Genomic DNA, 13,455 nt, shown 5'->3' on the forward strand with positions numbered 1-13,455 from the left:
TTCCTTTAGTCATATGTATCATTGTAAAATTCTTCTTAAAATTCAAATACATTTAAAGGACTTTAAAATACAAATGTTAATATGTAAAGCAAATATTAACAAACCTAAAGGTAGACATTAACAACAACATAATAATAGCAAGGCTCATTAACACTCCATTTAGAGTAATGAACAGATCATCCAGGCAGAAAATCACAAAGGAAACAATGGCCTTAATTGATAAATTGGACAGAATAGACTTGATAGTGCTTACAGAACATTCTACCCCAAAATAACAGATATACTTTGTTTTCAAATGCTCACAGAACATCCTCAAGAATATAGCATATGTTAGAACACAAAGGAAGTCTTCTTAAATGTATGCATATGGTAATCTTATTAAGCCTCTTTCCAGATAATAAAACTTGAAATTAATCAAAAGAAGATGGATTTCTCCAATTTGTGGCGAATAAACAGTATGCTAAGAACAACTATTGGGTACATAGTGAAATCAAGTAATACTTACAGATCAATGAAGATGATCACACAGATAATCAAAACATATGGGGAAAATGAAAGTTCTGAAGTAGTATTAACAGAGAATTTTATAGTAATATGGATTTACCTTCAGTAATAAGACACAAAAATAAAGATCTAAGTTTGAACCTAAAGGAACTAGAAAAAGGAAAACCAAAGCCAGCAGATAGAAGAAAATAATAAAAATTAGAACAGAAAATAAAAAAATAGAAATAAAAAAGATAATCCAAAAGTTAACGAAAAAATAATGGAGTGGAGAAGCAACAAGTTGGTGAAAGAGTGAAGGCACTGGCCTAATGTTTTCTTTGTATATACAACTAGAGTCAGCAGAAACAGCCAATAAGTCCTAAAGGAAAACAGATGCAGTGCACACTAAAAGCACTATCTGGAGAAGTGGGGGCCCAGCAAGCAATACAACATGTCAAGTGTGTAATACAGGATAGCAAGGTGAGCCCTGGAGGCTCAGGTGGCTCCACAGCATCAGAGTGGAACTAGCAGCAGTCCTGATGCAGTATGCCCCAGAAGACTCCAGCAAGCACCAGAGAGCTACAATCAGTAACAACGTGGCTGGCTCTGGCAAAGAGTAGAGCAGGTTTTTACAAGGGGCACAGATGTTATCAGGCCTTGACAGAGGCAACAGCAGGGTTTAGTTCCCACTGACAGCAGCTCTCAGAGGAGAAAGCAAGGGAGACACTGCTCAGAGAGGCAGTCCTGCACAAAATAGCATGATTGATTATCCCTGCAACAGTGTCAATTTCAACAAGTTTGACACAGAAGAGATTCACCATACATTGTACAGGATGCAGATAGAGAAAGGAACCTATGGGTTTGGGTCAGCATTGGGGGACTCTGGTGACAGGACTATCAGCTCAGGCAGACAGAGTCCCTGAGAAGGAGAGCAGAGTTTGTATAGAAGCAAGGGGGAAAACTGTGGACGAACTGGGTGTTCCACATAAACTGCGTCTCTAGTAAAGTAACAGTAGAACGTGCATTCTGAACAGCATTCCCTCTTCTCACTTCCTGGTATTAGTTCTTATCTTGTGGGACTTGTTCACAAGTCTCTCCTGCCAAACATAAGAGAGGAGGGATATCAGTGGTGCCACAAATAATAGCCAGCCCTACTCCAACTCATCTACACCAATATCTGACTCCCTCAAAACCCCTCCCCATTCTGCTGACTTAGCTATTACAGTATAACTCTAAGTACATACAGAAGCCAGAAAAGGTCAAAATACAAAATAATAAATAGATAAGTGAAATAAAACTGCAGCATGACCAACAGGAAAGATAAAATAATTTAACACCTTGAGTTATTGTTAAGGGAGAGGGATCAGACGGAGGGAGGGAGGAGCAGAGGGGACTTTGGTGATGGTACACAGGTGCATTGGTGAAGGAAATTCTGTGGGGACTACACCTGGAGAGGGAAACAATTATTGTTTAAAAGTGAACAATGGGACCTCCCCTGGTGGAGCAGGCGGTTGAGCGCAGCACTGTGAAGCTGTCCACAGCCTCTGCAGCGCAGGTTCGATCCCAGCTGGCTGGCGAGGGTCCCACATGGTGTGGCAGACCTTCCTGTCTTGCCCACTGCTCCCCTCAGCAGTGTATTTCATCAGTCTGCCTGTTCTGTTCCCAGCTCTGTCTCTGGTGAATCCTCTCACCCAAAAATAAATAAATAAAAGTGAACAATGATGTAAAAAAATAAATAAAAATAAATACAGAAATAAAGAAAAGAAAAAATATTAAAAATAATAAAAAAATTGGAACACAAGCGACAATAGGGGCTGACCAAATGTATAACACATGGAAATAATGGAAATATGGTACCTCAAGAGAAAATGACAGCACATAGTTAGAACTTTCCAGAATTCAAACACAAAAAGATGGAAGATAATAGTTCCCTAATAGATGGAAATTTCAGAACTGCTATAGTAAAAAAACTCAAAGATATAGAAGAAAATCCAGATGCCACCTCAAAGTAAAACAAGGGAAATCAGAAAGGCAAATCAAAAACATACAAGAGAACTGAGAAAAGTTAACCAAGAGATACAATTCAAAACACAAATTAATGAGATCAGAAATAAAATCAATGAATAAAAGACATCAAAGTTTTAAATAAGAAAATAGCATAAATTCAGGAGGAAAAGAGAAAAGTTCAATAAATAAGATCAGAAACTCTAGAGAGAGCTACAGATATACAACATATGAAATGGAGATAATAACACACTAAGGACTTATGTGGAACAGAAAGAGAAACAAGATTGGGGGGAAATAAATGAAGGTGCAATTGGAGGTGCAAATCTCACACCATTCACAAAGGAAACACAAGAATAATGGATATCCTAGAAAAAAGAAGCAGGGGGGTGGACAGAGAGCATATACAAGGAATTAACAGAGGTAACACTTGGAGTAAGAAGTTAAATATACAGGGCCTCCCCTGGTAGTGCAGGTGGTTGAGCGCCGCACTGCGAAGCTGTCTGCAGCCTCTGCAGTGCCAGTTCGATCCCGGCCGGCCAGCCAGCAAGGGCCCCACATGGCGCGGCAGACCTCTCCTGTCGCGTCTGCTGCTCCCCTCAACAGTGTATTTCATCAGTCTGCCAGTTCTGTTCTCCGCTCTGTCTCTGTTGAATCTTCTCACCCTCCTGCTCCTCTGGCTGGTACCCCCGTTCTTGTACAAATCAATCAATCAATCAATCAATCAATCAATCAATCAATCTTAAAAAAAAAGAAGTTAAATATACAAGTCCATAAAGCTAAAAGAATACCTGCTTACCTAAATGAAATGAGACCAACACTTAAACATATAGAAGTGAAAGTAGCAAAAGTTCACAAAGAAATTACATTGAAGGTAGCTGGAGGGAAAATCAGTAATTTATAAAGATACTCATAATAGACTTACATCGAATTCTGAGCAGAAGCTCCACAGTAAAGGAAGGAATGAAATGATACATTTAACAAAATCAAAGAAATCAGTCAGCCAAGAAAACAATATCCTGTAAGAAACTCCTTGGGAAAAAAAGGGAGAAATAATGGCATTCCCAGACAAACAAAAACTGAAGGATTTTGCAAACAGTAGGCTGCCCCTACAAGAAGTGCTGAAAAAAGAAACCTATCAAATAAATAAAAATAAATCTTTTTTTTTAAAAGATTTACTTATTTATTCATATAAGCACTGGGTACAGTCAGAAGCATGGGAGGGTGAGAAAATTCACCAGAGCCAGAGCAGGGAACAGAACAGGCAGACTGACAAAATACACTGCTGAGGGGAGCAACGGGCTTGGCAGGAGAGGTCTGTACGCCATGTGGGACCCTCCCCGGTGGCTGAGGATCAAACCAGTGCTGCAGAGGCTGCAGGTAGCTTCGCAGCCCAGCGCTCAACTGCTGCACCACCAGGGGAAGCCCTAAAAATAAATCTTAAAAAAAAGAACCATAGAGGGCAGATCAACATGGCGGCAAGGAAACATTGCCAGTAAGATCTCCCATTAAAAAAAAAGTTAATAGGGAGGAAAAGCGGCAGTTCCAGTGAGAACTAGGACACGGAAGATAAACGGACGACTCCAGCAAACTACCTGAAGAAGTTGCCATAAAAGAGGACTAGAAGGGAGGAAAGCTCAGAAACCTGCTACCCTCCCCTACCCACAAAGTCGGCACTCTCCGACCAACAGAAAGGAGGAAAAAACGAAAAAACTGAAACAACCAACAAGAACAAACTACGCATCAAGCAGGACTGTGAGTGGAAAGGAACTATTTCAGCCACAACACCCCATGAACTGGAGCTGTGGAGAACCCTACAGGATTCGCCACGGAGATGAGTGAATGGCTCCAGGTGCCATTAGAGAAAAACAAAGACTCCCGGAGACCTACACACAGCCCCAGGCCAGCCGGTAAGCTTGTGCGGAAAAGCATCACGCTTGAAAAGCAAACATGGATCACGGCTGCCCAGGTCCCCACGCCTGCGACCTAGGCTTGTGGGGAGATGTGCAGGGGCCCTCACTGAGGTGAATGTTCCTCACTGAGTAATCAGAAACTGTAGAGGCCCCAACCCAGACATCCGGGTTCTTGCATGAAGCAGATACTGAATGCTAGCCCCAGTTAAGTCTCAAGTTTCCCATTGTGACGATTGAACCCTGTCCCCTGCTTGCTTGTTGTGGCTCGTTTGTATTGGTGGTCTCTCCTTGCTCAAGATAAGGAGAGACCTCCTCTTCTGAACCTATATAACACTGTACATATCCTGAATAAACAAAACTAGCAACGATCCTGGCTTTGTCTCTACTCCTTGCGTTCCTCTGTCCTACCTAGCCACTGCTTCCTCCCCCGGGTACTGTGTTGATTTGCCCGGCAGGTCTGGACAAGAAACCAGGCGCCTGGACACGGGAGTGGGGTGCAAAAGGCGCCATTTCTGCAGACACTGAACTGGGCTACAGCCAGCGTCCTAGACCTGAGGGCTTTGGAACTGAGACCCGGGGCATGAAATTTGGGGAGTGGGTTCTCCATGACGGTGGGGCACAAGGCAGACACAACACCCCAAAGCCTTTGAGGTTTTCCCCAACATTCCCACTCTGTTCCCTGTCCAACGGGGTGAAAAAAACAGCTCCCCAAGGACACAAGGAGAGATCTCTGGTGCCACCTAGCGACCAGAAAAAAAATCACCAACACCCCATAGAACAGGGACCTTTCTTCAGTAAAGACTGCTTGAAACCAGCAGAAGGCTTCCAGAGGAGCCAGTGGTGAGGTGAGAAGTTAGCCCACACCAGGCCACTTCTGACCAGCAGTCTGAGCCCAGAGGGGGAGCAGGCACCCACGGCCGGGGCAGACCGGGTGCACAGAAGAGTGTGCCTGAGAACGGACACACAGGGAGTGCGTCCCGCATTGCCATTTTAGAACAGGAACATTTCTTCAGTAAAGACTGCCTGAAACCAGCGGAAGGCTCCCTGAGGAGCCAGAGGTGAGCTGGGAAGTTCGCCCATGCCAGGCCCCTTCTGGCCTGCAGTACTAGCCCAGAAGGGGAGTGAGAACCCGACGCAGGGGCAGACACGGTGCGCAGGGAGTGCGTCCCAACATTGCCACTTTGGAACAGGGAACTTTCTTCAGTAAAGACTGCTTGAAAACAACAGATGGCTCACAGAGAAGCCAGAGGGGAGTGGAGTTCACCCAAGATACTGGCCAGTCCCAGCAACACAGTGTACCAATGTATACGGCAAATTAGAAAACAGACAGTAGGGAGTAGAAGAACCACACACAACCTAGCAACTCCTCAGGAAAAAGAACACCACAAAAAGAAAACCAAACCCCAGATTGCAATGACAGTAACTTGGAAGAATTTCTGAGCCTTCCAGAAAGAGAATTTAAAATTACCATGATTAAAAAACTGACAGAACTCATAAAAGAAAACAATGATAAGGGAAAAATAATCAACGATAAGAAGAATGAAATTGAGTCCCTAAAGAGGGAAGTAAAAGAAATGCAGGAGATAAAAGAATTAATGCAGGTGATAAAGAAATCTGGGAAAAGCAATGAAAGCAGAATAGATGAAATGGAAGAACGAATAAGTACTCTTGAAGACACAGAAATAAAAAGAACCAAAACAGAAAAGGAAAGAGAAGTACGAAGGAAAAAGACCAAGGAATGACTTCGGGAACTATCTGACTCCATGAGGAAAGGAAATATAAGAGTTATAGGAATTCCAGAAGGAGAGGAGAGAGATGTAGGAACAGAGAAAATATTCCAGGAGATAATTGAAGAGAACTTCCTAAATGCGAAGAAGGAGCTGAAAATTGATATACAAGAAGCAAGAAGAACACCAAACTTCCATGACAAAAGGAAAAATACAGCAAGACACATAATAGTAAAGCTCCCAAGAATCCAGGACAAGGAAAAAATAATGAAGCTGACAAGAGGGAAGAAACAGATAACATTCAAAGGAAAACCAATCAGGCTGACATCAGACTTCTCCGAGGAAACACTACAGGCAAGCAGAGAGTGGAGGGACATAGTCAACAGACTCCAAGAAAACAGATGCCAATCAAGAATTCTCTATCCTGTAAAGCTGTCCTTCCTCTATGAAGAAAGAATAAGGACCTTCCCAGACAAACAGAAACTCTGGAATTTCATTATGACTAAACCCCCACTCCAAAAAATACTACAAGGAATCGTAAAGCCAGAAACTCAGAGGGATGAATAACAACGAAAGAAGGCAAAAAAAAAAAAAAAAAAAAAAAAAACTTACTAAAAGAATAAATAAAATGAAAGGAAAGACAAACACAATGGCAAATACAGATGCTAACATATCAGTATTAACTCTAAATGTAAATGGACTAAACACTTCAATAAAAAGACACAGAGTCGCAGGCTGGATTAAGAAACAAAACCCAACCTTTCACTGGCTCCAGGAAACACATTTAGCTACAAAACATAAAAATAAACTCAAAGTTAAAGGATGGAAAACAATCCTACAAGCAAATGGACCAAAAAAGAAAGCAGGAACAGCTATACTTATATCAGATAAAACAGATTTCAAACTCAAAAAGATAAAAAGAGACCCCAACAGTCACTATATTATGATCAAGGGGACAATACTTCAAGAAGAAATAACACTCATTAGCATATATTCACCAAATGAAGGAGCACCAAAATATATCAGACAACTGTTGTCATCTCTGAAAACAGACACCAGAAAAAACACATACATAGTGGGAGACTTCAACACACCACGATCAACAATGGATAGATCAATGAGGCAAAAAATAAGTAAAGACACTGAAGCTCTAAATAAGGACCTAGAGTGCTTGGGCTTAACGGACATCTATAGAACACTAAACCCAAAAAAAACTGAGTACACATTTTTCTCAAGTGCACATGGATCGTTCTCCAGGATCGATCACATACTGGGACACAAGAAAAACATCAACAGATACACCAAGATCGAAATCAAACCAACCATCTTTTCTGACCATGAAGGCATCAAACTAGAAATAAACCCTAAAAAGAAGGCAAGGAACTCTCCTGCCTCATGGAGATTGAAAACCACACTTCTGGAACACCACTGGACTAATGAGGAGATCAAAGAAGAAATTTAAAAAATCTTTGAATTGAATGATAATGAGGACACCAATTTCCTAAATGTATGGGATGTAGTAAAAGCAGTAATAAGAGCAAAATATATAGCAATACAGGCTCACAACAAGAAACAGGAAAGAACTCAAAGAAACAACCTAATCCCGAAGCTCAAAGATCTAGAAAAAGAACAACAAAAAAACCCCAAAACCAGTAGAAGAAAAGAAATAATGAAAACCAAAGCAGAAATAAATGAAATCGAAACTAAAAAAACAATCCAAAAGATCAATGAAACCAAGATATGGTTCTTCAAAAAAATCTATAAAATAGACAAACCCCTAGCCAGGCTAGGGGTTTATCACCCAAAGCTAGATAAAGAAGAAATAGAACACCTAAATTGACCAATTACAAGCAGCGAAATTGAAATGGTAATCAAAAACCTCCCCAAAAACAAAAGCCCAGGACCTGATGGATTTACAAATGAATTCTACCAAACATTCACAGATGAATTAGTGCCTATCCTTCACAAACTCTTCCAAAAAATTGAGAAGGAAGGGACAATACCAAACACGTTCTATGAAGCCAACATTACACTAATACCAAAACCGAACAAGGACAACACAAAAAAGGAAAACTACAGGCCAATCTCCCTAATGAACACTGATGCAAAAATCCTCAATAAAATTTTAGCTATCAGAATCCAACAATGTATCCATAAGATAATTCACCACGACCAAGTAGGATTCATTCCAGGGACACAAGGATGGTTCAACATCCAAAAATCAATAAATGTTATCCAACACATCAACAAAAAGAAATATAAAAACCATATGATAATATCAATAGATGCTGAGAAAGCTTTCGACAAAGTGCAACACCCATTCATGATAAAAGCCCTTGAAATTCTTGGGATACAAGGAACATACCTCAACATCATAAAGGCCATATATGACAAGCCAACAGCCAGTATCATTCTCAATGGTGAAAAGCTGAAAGCAATTCCATTAAGATCTGGAACAAGACAAGGCTGTCCACTCTCACCACTGCTTTTCAATATAATACTGGAAGTCCTAGCCAGAGCAATAAGACAAGAGGAAGACATACAAGGAATCCAAATAGGAAAAGAAGAAGTCAAACTATCACTATTTGCAGATGGTATGATAATATACATACAGAACCCCAAAAACTCCACAGAAAAACTAATTCAACTCATCAATCAGTTCATCAAAGTGGCAGGATACAAAATCAACATGTAAAAGTCAGTAGCCTTCCTATACACAAACAATAAATCTGAAGAAGAAGAAATAAAAAAAACCATCCCTTTTATTATCAAAACAAAAAAAATCAAATATTTGGGAATAAATCTAACAAAAGAGGTAATGGACCTATCCAAAGAAAACTGTAAAACACTGTTAAAAGAAATAGAAGAAGACACAAAGAAATGGAAAGACATCCCCTGCTCATGGATTGGAAGAATAAACATTATTAAAATGGCCATCCTACCAAAAGCAATATACAGATTCAATGCTATTCCAATAAATATTTCAATGTCATTCTTCAAAGATATAGAATAATTATTGATGAAATTCATATGGAATCACCAAAAACCCCAAATAGCCAAAGCTCTCCTTTAAAAAAATTAAGGGAATGGAGGCATCATACTCCCAGACTTCAAACTATACTACAAAGCCATAATCATCAAAACTGCATGGTATTGAAACAAGAACAGACACACAGACCAATGGAATCAAATAGAAAATCCAGAAATAAGCCCACAGATTTATGGTCAACTAATCTTTGACAAAGGAGCAAAGCATATGCATTGGAGCAAAGAAAGTTTGTTCAATAAATGGTGCTGGGAAAACTGGGTCGCTACATGCAAAAGAATGAAGCTTGACCACTACCTCACACCATACACAAACATCAACTCAAAATGGATTAAATAACTAGACATAAGACCTGAAACCATAAAATACATAGAAGGGAATATAGGCGAAACATTACGTGATATTCACATCAAAGACATCTTTATAGATACATCACCCAAAGCAGTGATAGTCAAGGCACAGATAAACAGCTGGAACTATATCAAATTAAAGAGCTTCTGCACAGCAAAAAAGACAATAACAAAAACAAAGAGAGACCCCACCAACTGGGAGAATATTTTTGCATACTACACTAATGATAAAGGACTGATCACAAAAATCTACAGAGCTGATGAGACTCAAAAACAACAAAGAAAATAATCCAGTCAAAAAATGGGCAGAAGAGCTAAAAAGAAACTTCTCTGAAGAGGAAATGCAAATGGCCAACAGGCATATGAAAAAATGTTCAACATCACTTGTAATCAGGGAAATGCAAATCAAAACTACCATGAGATACCATCTTACACCAGTGAGAATGGCACATATTAAAAAAACTAGCAACAACAAACGTTGGCAAGGATGTGGAGAAAAAGGAACACTTCTGCACTGTTGGTGGGAGTGCAAACGGGTCCAACCACTATGGAGAGCTGTGTGGAGATTTCTGGACCTACTAAACATAGAGCTTCCATATGATCCAGCAGTTCCACTCCTAGGTATTTACCCAAAGGACACAGAAACATCAATTCCAAAGAACACCTGCACCCCTATGTTTATAGCAGCACTATTTACAATAGCTAAGCTTTGGAAACAGCCCAAATGCCCAAAAATAGATGACTGGATCAAGAAGATGTGGTACATATACACCATGGAATATTACTCAGCATTCAAAAAAGATAAACACATGCAATTTGTAGCAACATGGATGGCACTGGAAGGGATCATGCTCAGTGAAATAAGCCAGAAGGAAAAAAAAATCCCTGATGGTCTCACTCATAGCAGGAATCTAGAAAACTTAAATAAGGGACCAGGAAAATGAATAACTATAAGAAAGTGAAAATCAAAATCAACAAAAAACTATGAACCAGAGACACTCTATGGGAGGTGGGGGGCAGGGAGGGGAGGGATTGGGGTCAAAAAAGGGGGTTGTTATTGTATGGGGTATATAAAAATAAAATTTATTTAAAAAAAAGAACCATATTGATACATTATAACCAAGTGGAATATTTCAGGGATGCAAGGATAGTTAAACAACCAGATATTGATCAATGTAATTCAACACATGAACAAAAGGAAAAATAAAAATCATATGACTTTAACAATAGCTACAGAGAAAGCATTTGACAAGATTAATTATTCCCTTGTGATTAAACCCCTCAAAAGTGGCAATAGTTGTATATACAACTAGATGGAATATTCCTCAATATAATAAAGGTCATAGATTAAAAAAAAACTTTTTTCAGGGCCTCCCGGGTGGCTCAGCGGGTTGAGCACTGCACTGTGAAACTCTCCACAGCCTCTACAGCACAGGTTCGATTCCCAGCCAGACAGGGAGAAACCCACTTGGTGTGGCAGAACTCTCCTGCTTCACCTGCTGCTCCCCTCAGCACGGTACTTCATCCATCTGCCTGTTCTGCTCCCTGCTCTCTCTGGTGAATTCTCTCACCCTCCTGTGCCTCTGACCTGTACCCCAGTTCTTGTATAAATAAATAACTCTTTAAAAAAACTGTCTTCAGAAGATACGATAATATACATGGAATATGCTAGAAATTCCACTAAAACCATAATAGAGATAATAAATCTATACAATAAAGCTGGAGGTTACAAAATCAATTCACAAAAATCAGTTGTGACTCCATATGCATACAATGAGTAATAAGGGTAATAAATCAAGAAAGCAATCCCATCATAAAAAATTAAATACATAGAAGTAAACTTAACAAAGGAGGTGAAGGACCTATACAAATAAAAACTCTGAGATATTGTTAAAAAAAATAGAAGATAGGGCCTCCCCTTGTGGCGCAGCAGTTGAGCACTGGGCTATGAAGCTGCCCGCAGCCTCTGCAGCGCCAGTTAGATCCCTGACCACTGGCGAGGGTCCCCCATGGCTCAACAGACCTCTCCTGTCTGGCCCACTGCTCTCCTCAGCAGTGTATTTCGTCAGTCTGCCTGTTCTGTTCCCAGCTCTGGCTCTGGTAAATTCTTTCACCCTCCCATGCTTCTGACTGTACCCAGTACTTGTATAAATAAATATATAAATAAATCTCAAAAAAAAAAATAGAAGATAGAAAAAATGGAAAGCTATTGGATTAGAAGAATTAATATTGCTAAAATCAAATAGTACCCAAAGTATTTTACGGATAAAATGCAATCTTTGTCAAGGACTCAATGACATTCTTTGATGAAGTAGGACAAAAGCTGCCATGTTACATATGGAATCACAAAGACCATGAATAGTCAAAACAATCCTGATTTAAAAAGAACAGTGTTATACAAAATAAACAGAAAGAAAACAAATCACCAAGCAAAACATGGGAGAAGAGCTCAAATACTTCTACAAAGAAGACATACAGATGTCCAAGAAAATGCTTATCATCATCCATCATCAAGGAAATGCAAATCAAAACTCTAATGAGAGTTTCAGGTTATCACATCACACCTTCTGAAACTGTCCTATATTAAAATATCCAAGAATGAGAAGTGTTGGCAAGAATGTGGGGAAAAAGAAAACTTTCTGCATTAGTAGTGAAAATGAAGAGTAGTACATACCTTATTGAAAACAGTGTGGAGTTTTCTCAAAATATTAAATATTGATCTTCTATATGATTCAACAATCCCACTTCTGCATATCAACCCAAAGAACACAAAAAAACTAATTTGGAGGGAATTATGGATGCCCATGTTAATTGTAACATTATTTACAATAGCCAAATGATGACAAGAAATAATCACAAAATGACAGATGACTAGATATGGTACATTATACCACATGGAATAGTACTCAACTACAAAAAAAAGATGAACTCTTGTCATTCACAAAAACATAGATGGACTTGGGAGATTATGCCAAGCAAAACAAGCCAGAAGAAGGAAAACAAGTAGTACACAATTTTTGCTCATATGAGGGATATACAAAAACAAAACAAAGAGTCAGACAAAAAACAACAAACCAAAAGTGAACCCTAGAATAGAGCTTCCATATGATCCAGCAATTCCACTCCTAGGTATTTACCCAAAGGACACAGAAACATCAATTCCAAAGAACACCTGCACCCCTATGTGTATAGCAACACTATTTACAATAGCTAAGCTTTGGAAACAGCCCAAATGCCCAAAAATAGATGACTGGATCAAGAAGATGTGGTACACATACACCATGGAATATTACTCAGCATTCAAAAAAGATAAACACATGCAATTTGTAGCAACATGGATGGCGCTGGAAGGATCATGCTCAGCGAAATAAGCCAGAAAGAAAAAGAAAAATCCCTGATGGTCTCACTCATAGCAGGAATCTAGAAAACTTAAATAAGGGACCAGGAAAATGAATAACTATAAGAAAGTGAAAACCAAAATCAACAAAAAACTATGAACCAGAGACACTTTTTTGGGGGTGGGGGGCGGGAGGGGAGGGATTGCGGTCAGAATGGGGGGTTGCAATTGTATGGGGAATATAAAAATAAAATTTATTATTTAAAAAAAAAAGTGAACCCTAGAAATCTGACTGTAAAACTGAGACTTCTGGAGAGGAAGTGGGTGGTGAAGGGTATATAAAGGAGTTGGCACAATGGATAATGAATGATGGAGGACTATGGTTGCCTTGGTTGTGGGTGTGATGTGATAACCTGAATAGGTGGGATCCATTAATTTTGCATCATATACACTGTTTTAAACTGATATCTTCAAAATATATACAAAAAACATTTTAAAGAATCACATGTAAATTAATAAATATGACATACCATATCAAGAAAACAAAAAATCATTTAATTATCTGCATAGATGCAAAAAATGCATTTAACAAAAT

Source organism: Talpa europaea (genome assembly GCF_964194135.1).
Source record: "Talpa europaea genome assembly, chromosome: 4".
In the NCBI taxonomy this organism is placed as follows: Eukaryota; Metazoa; Chordata; class Mammalia; order Eulipotyphla; family Talpidae; genus Talpa; species Talpa europaea.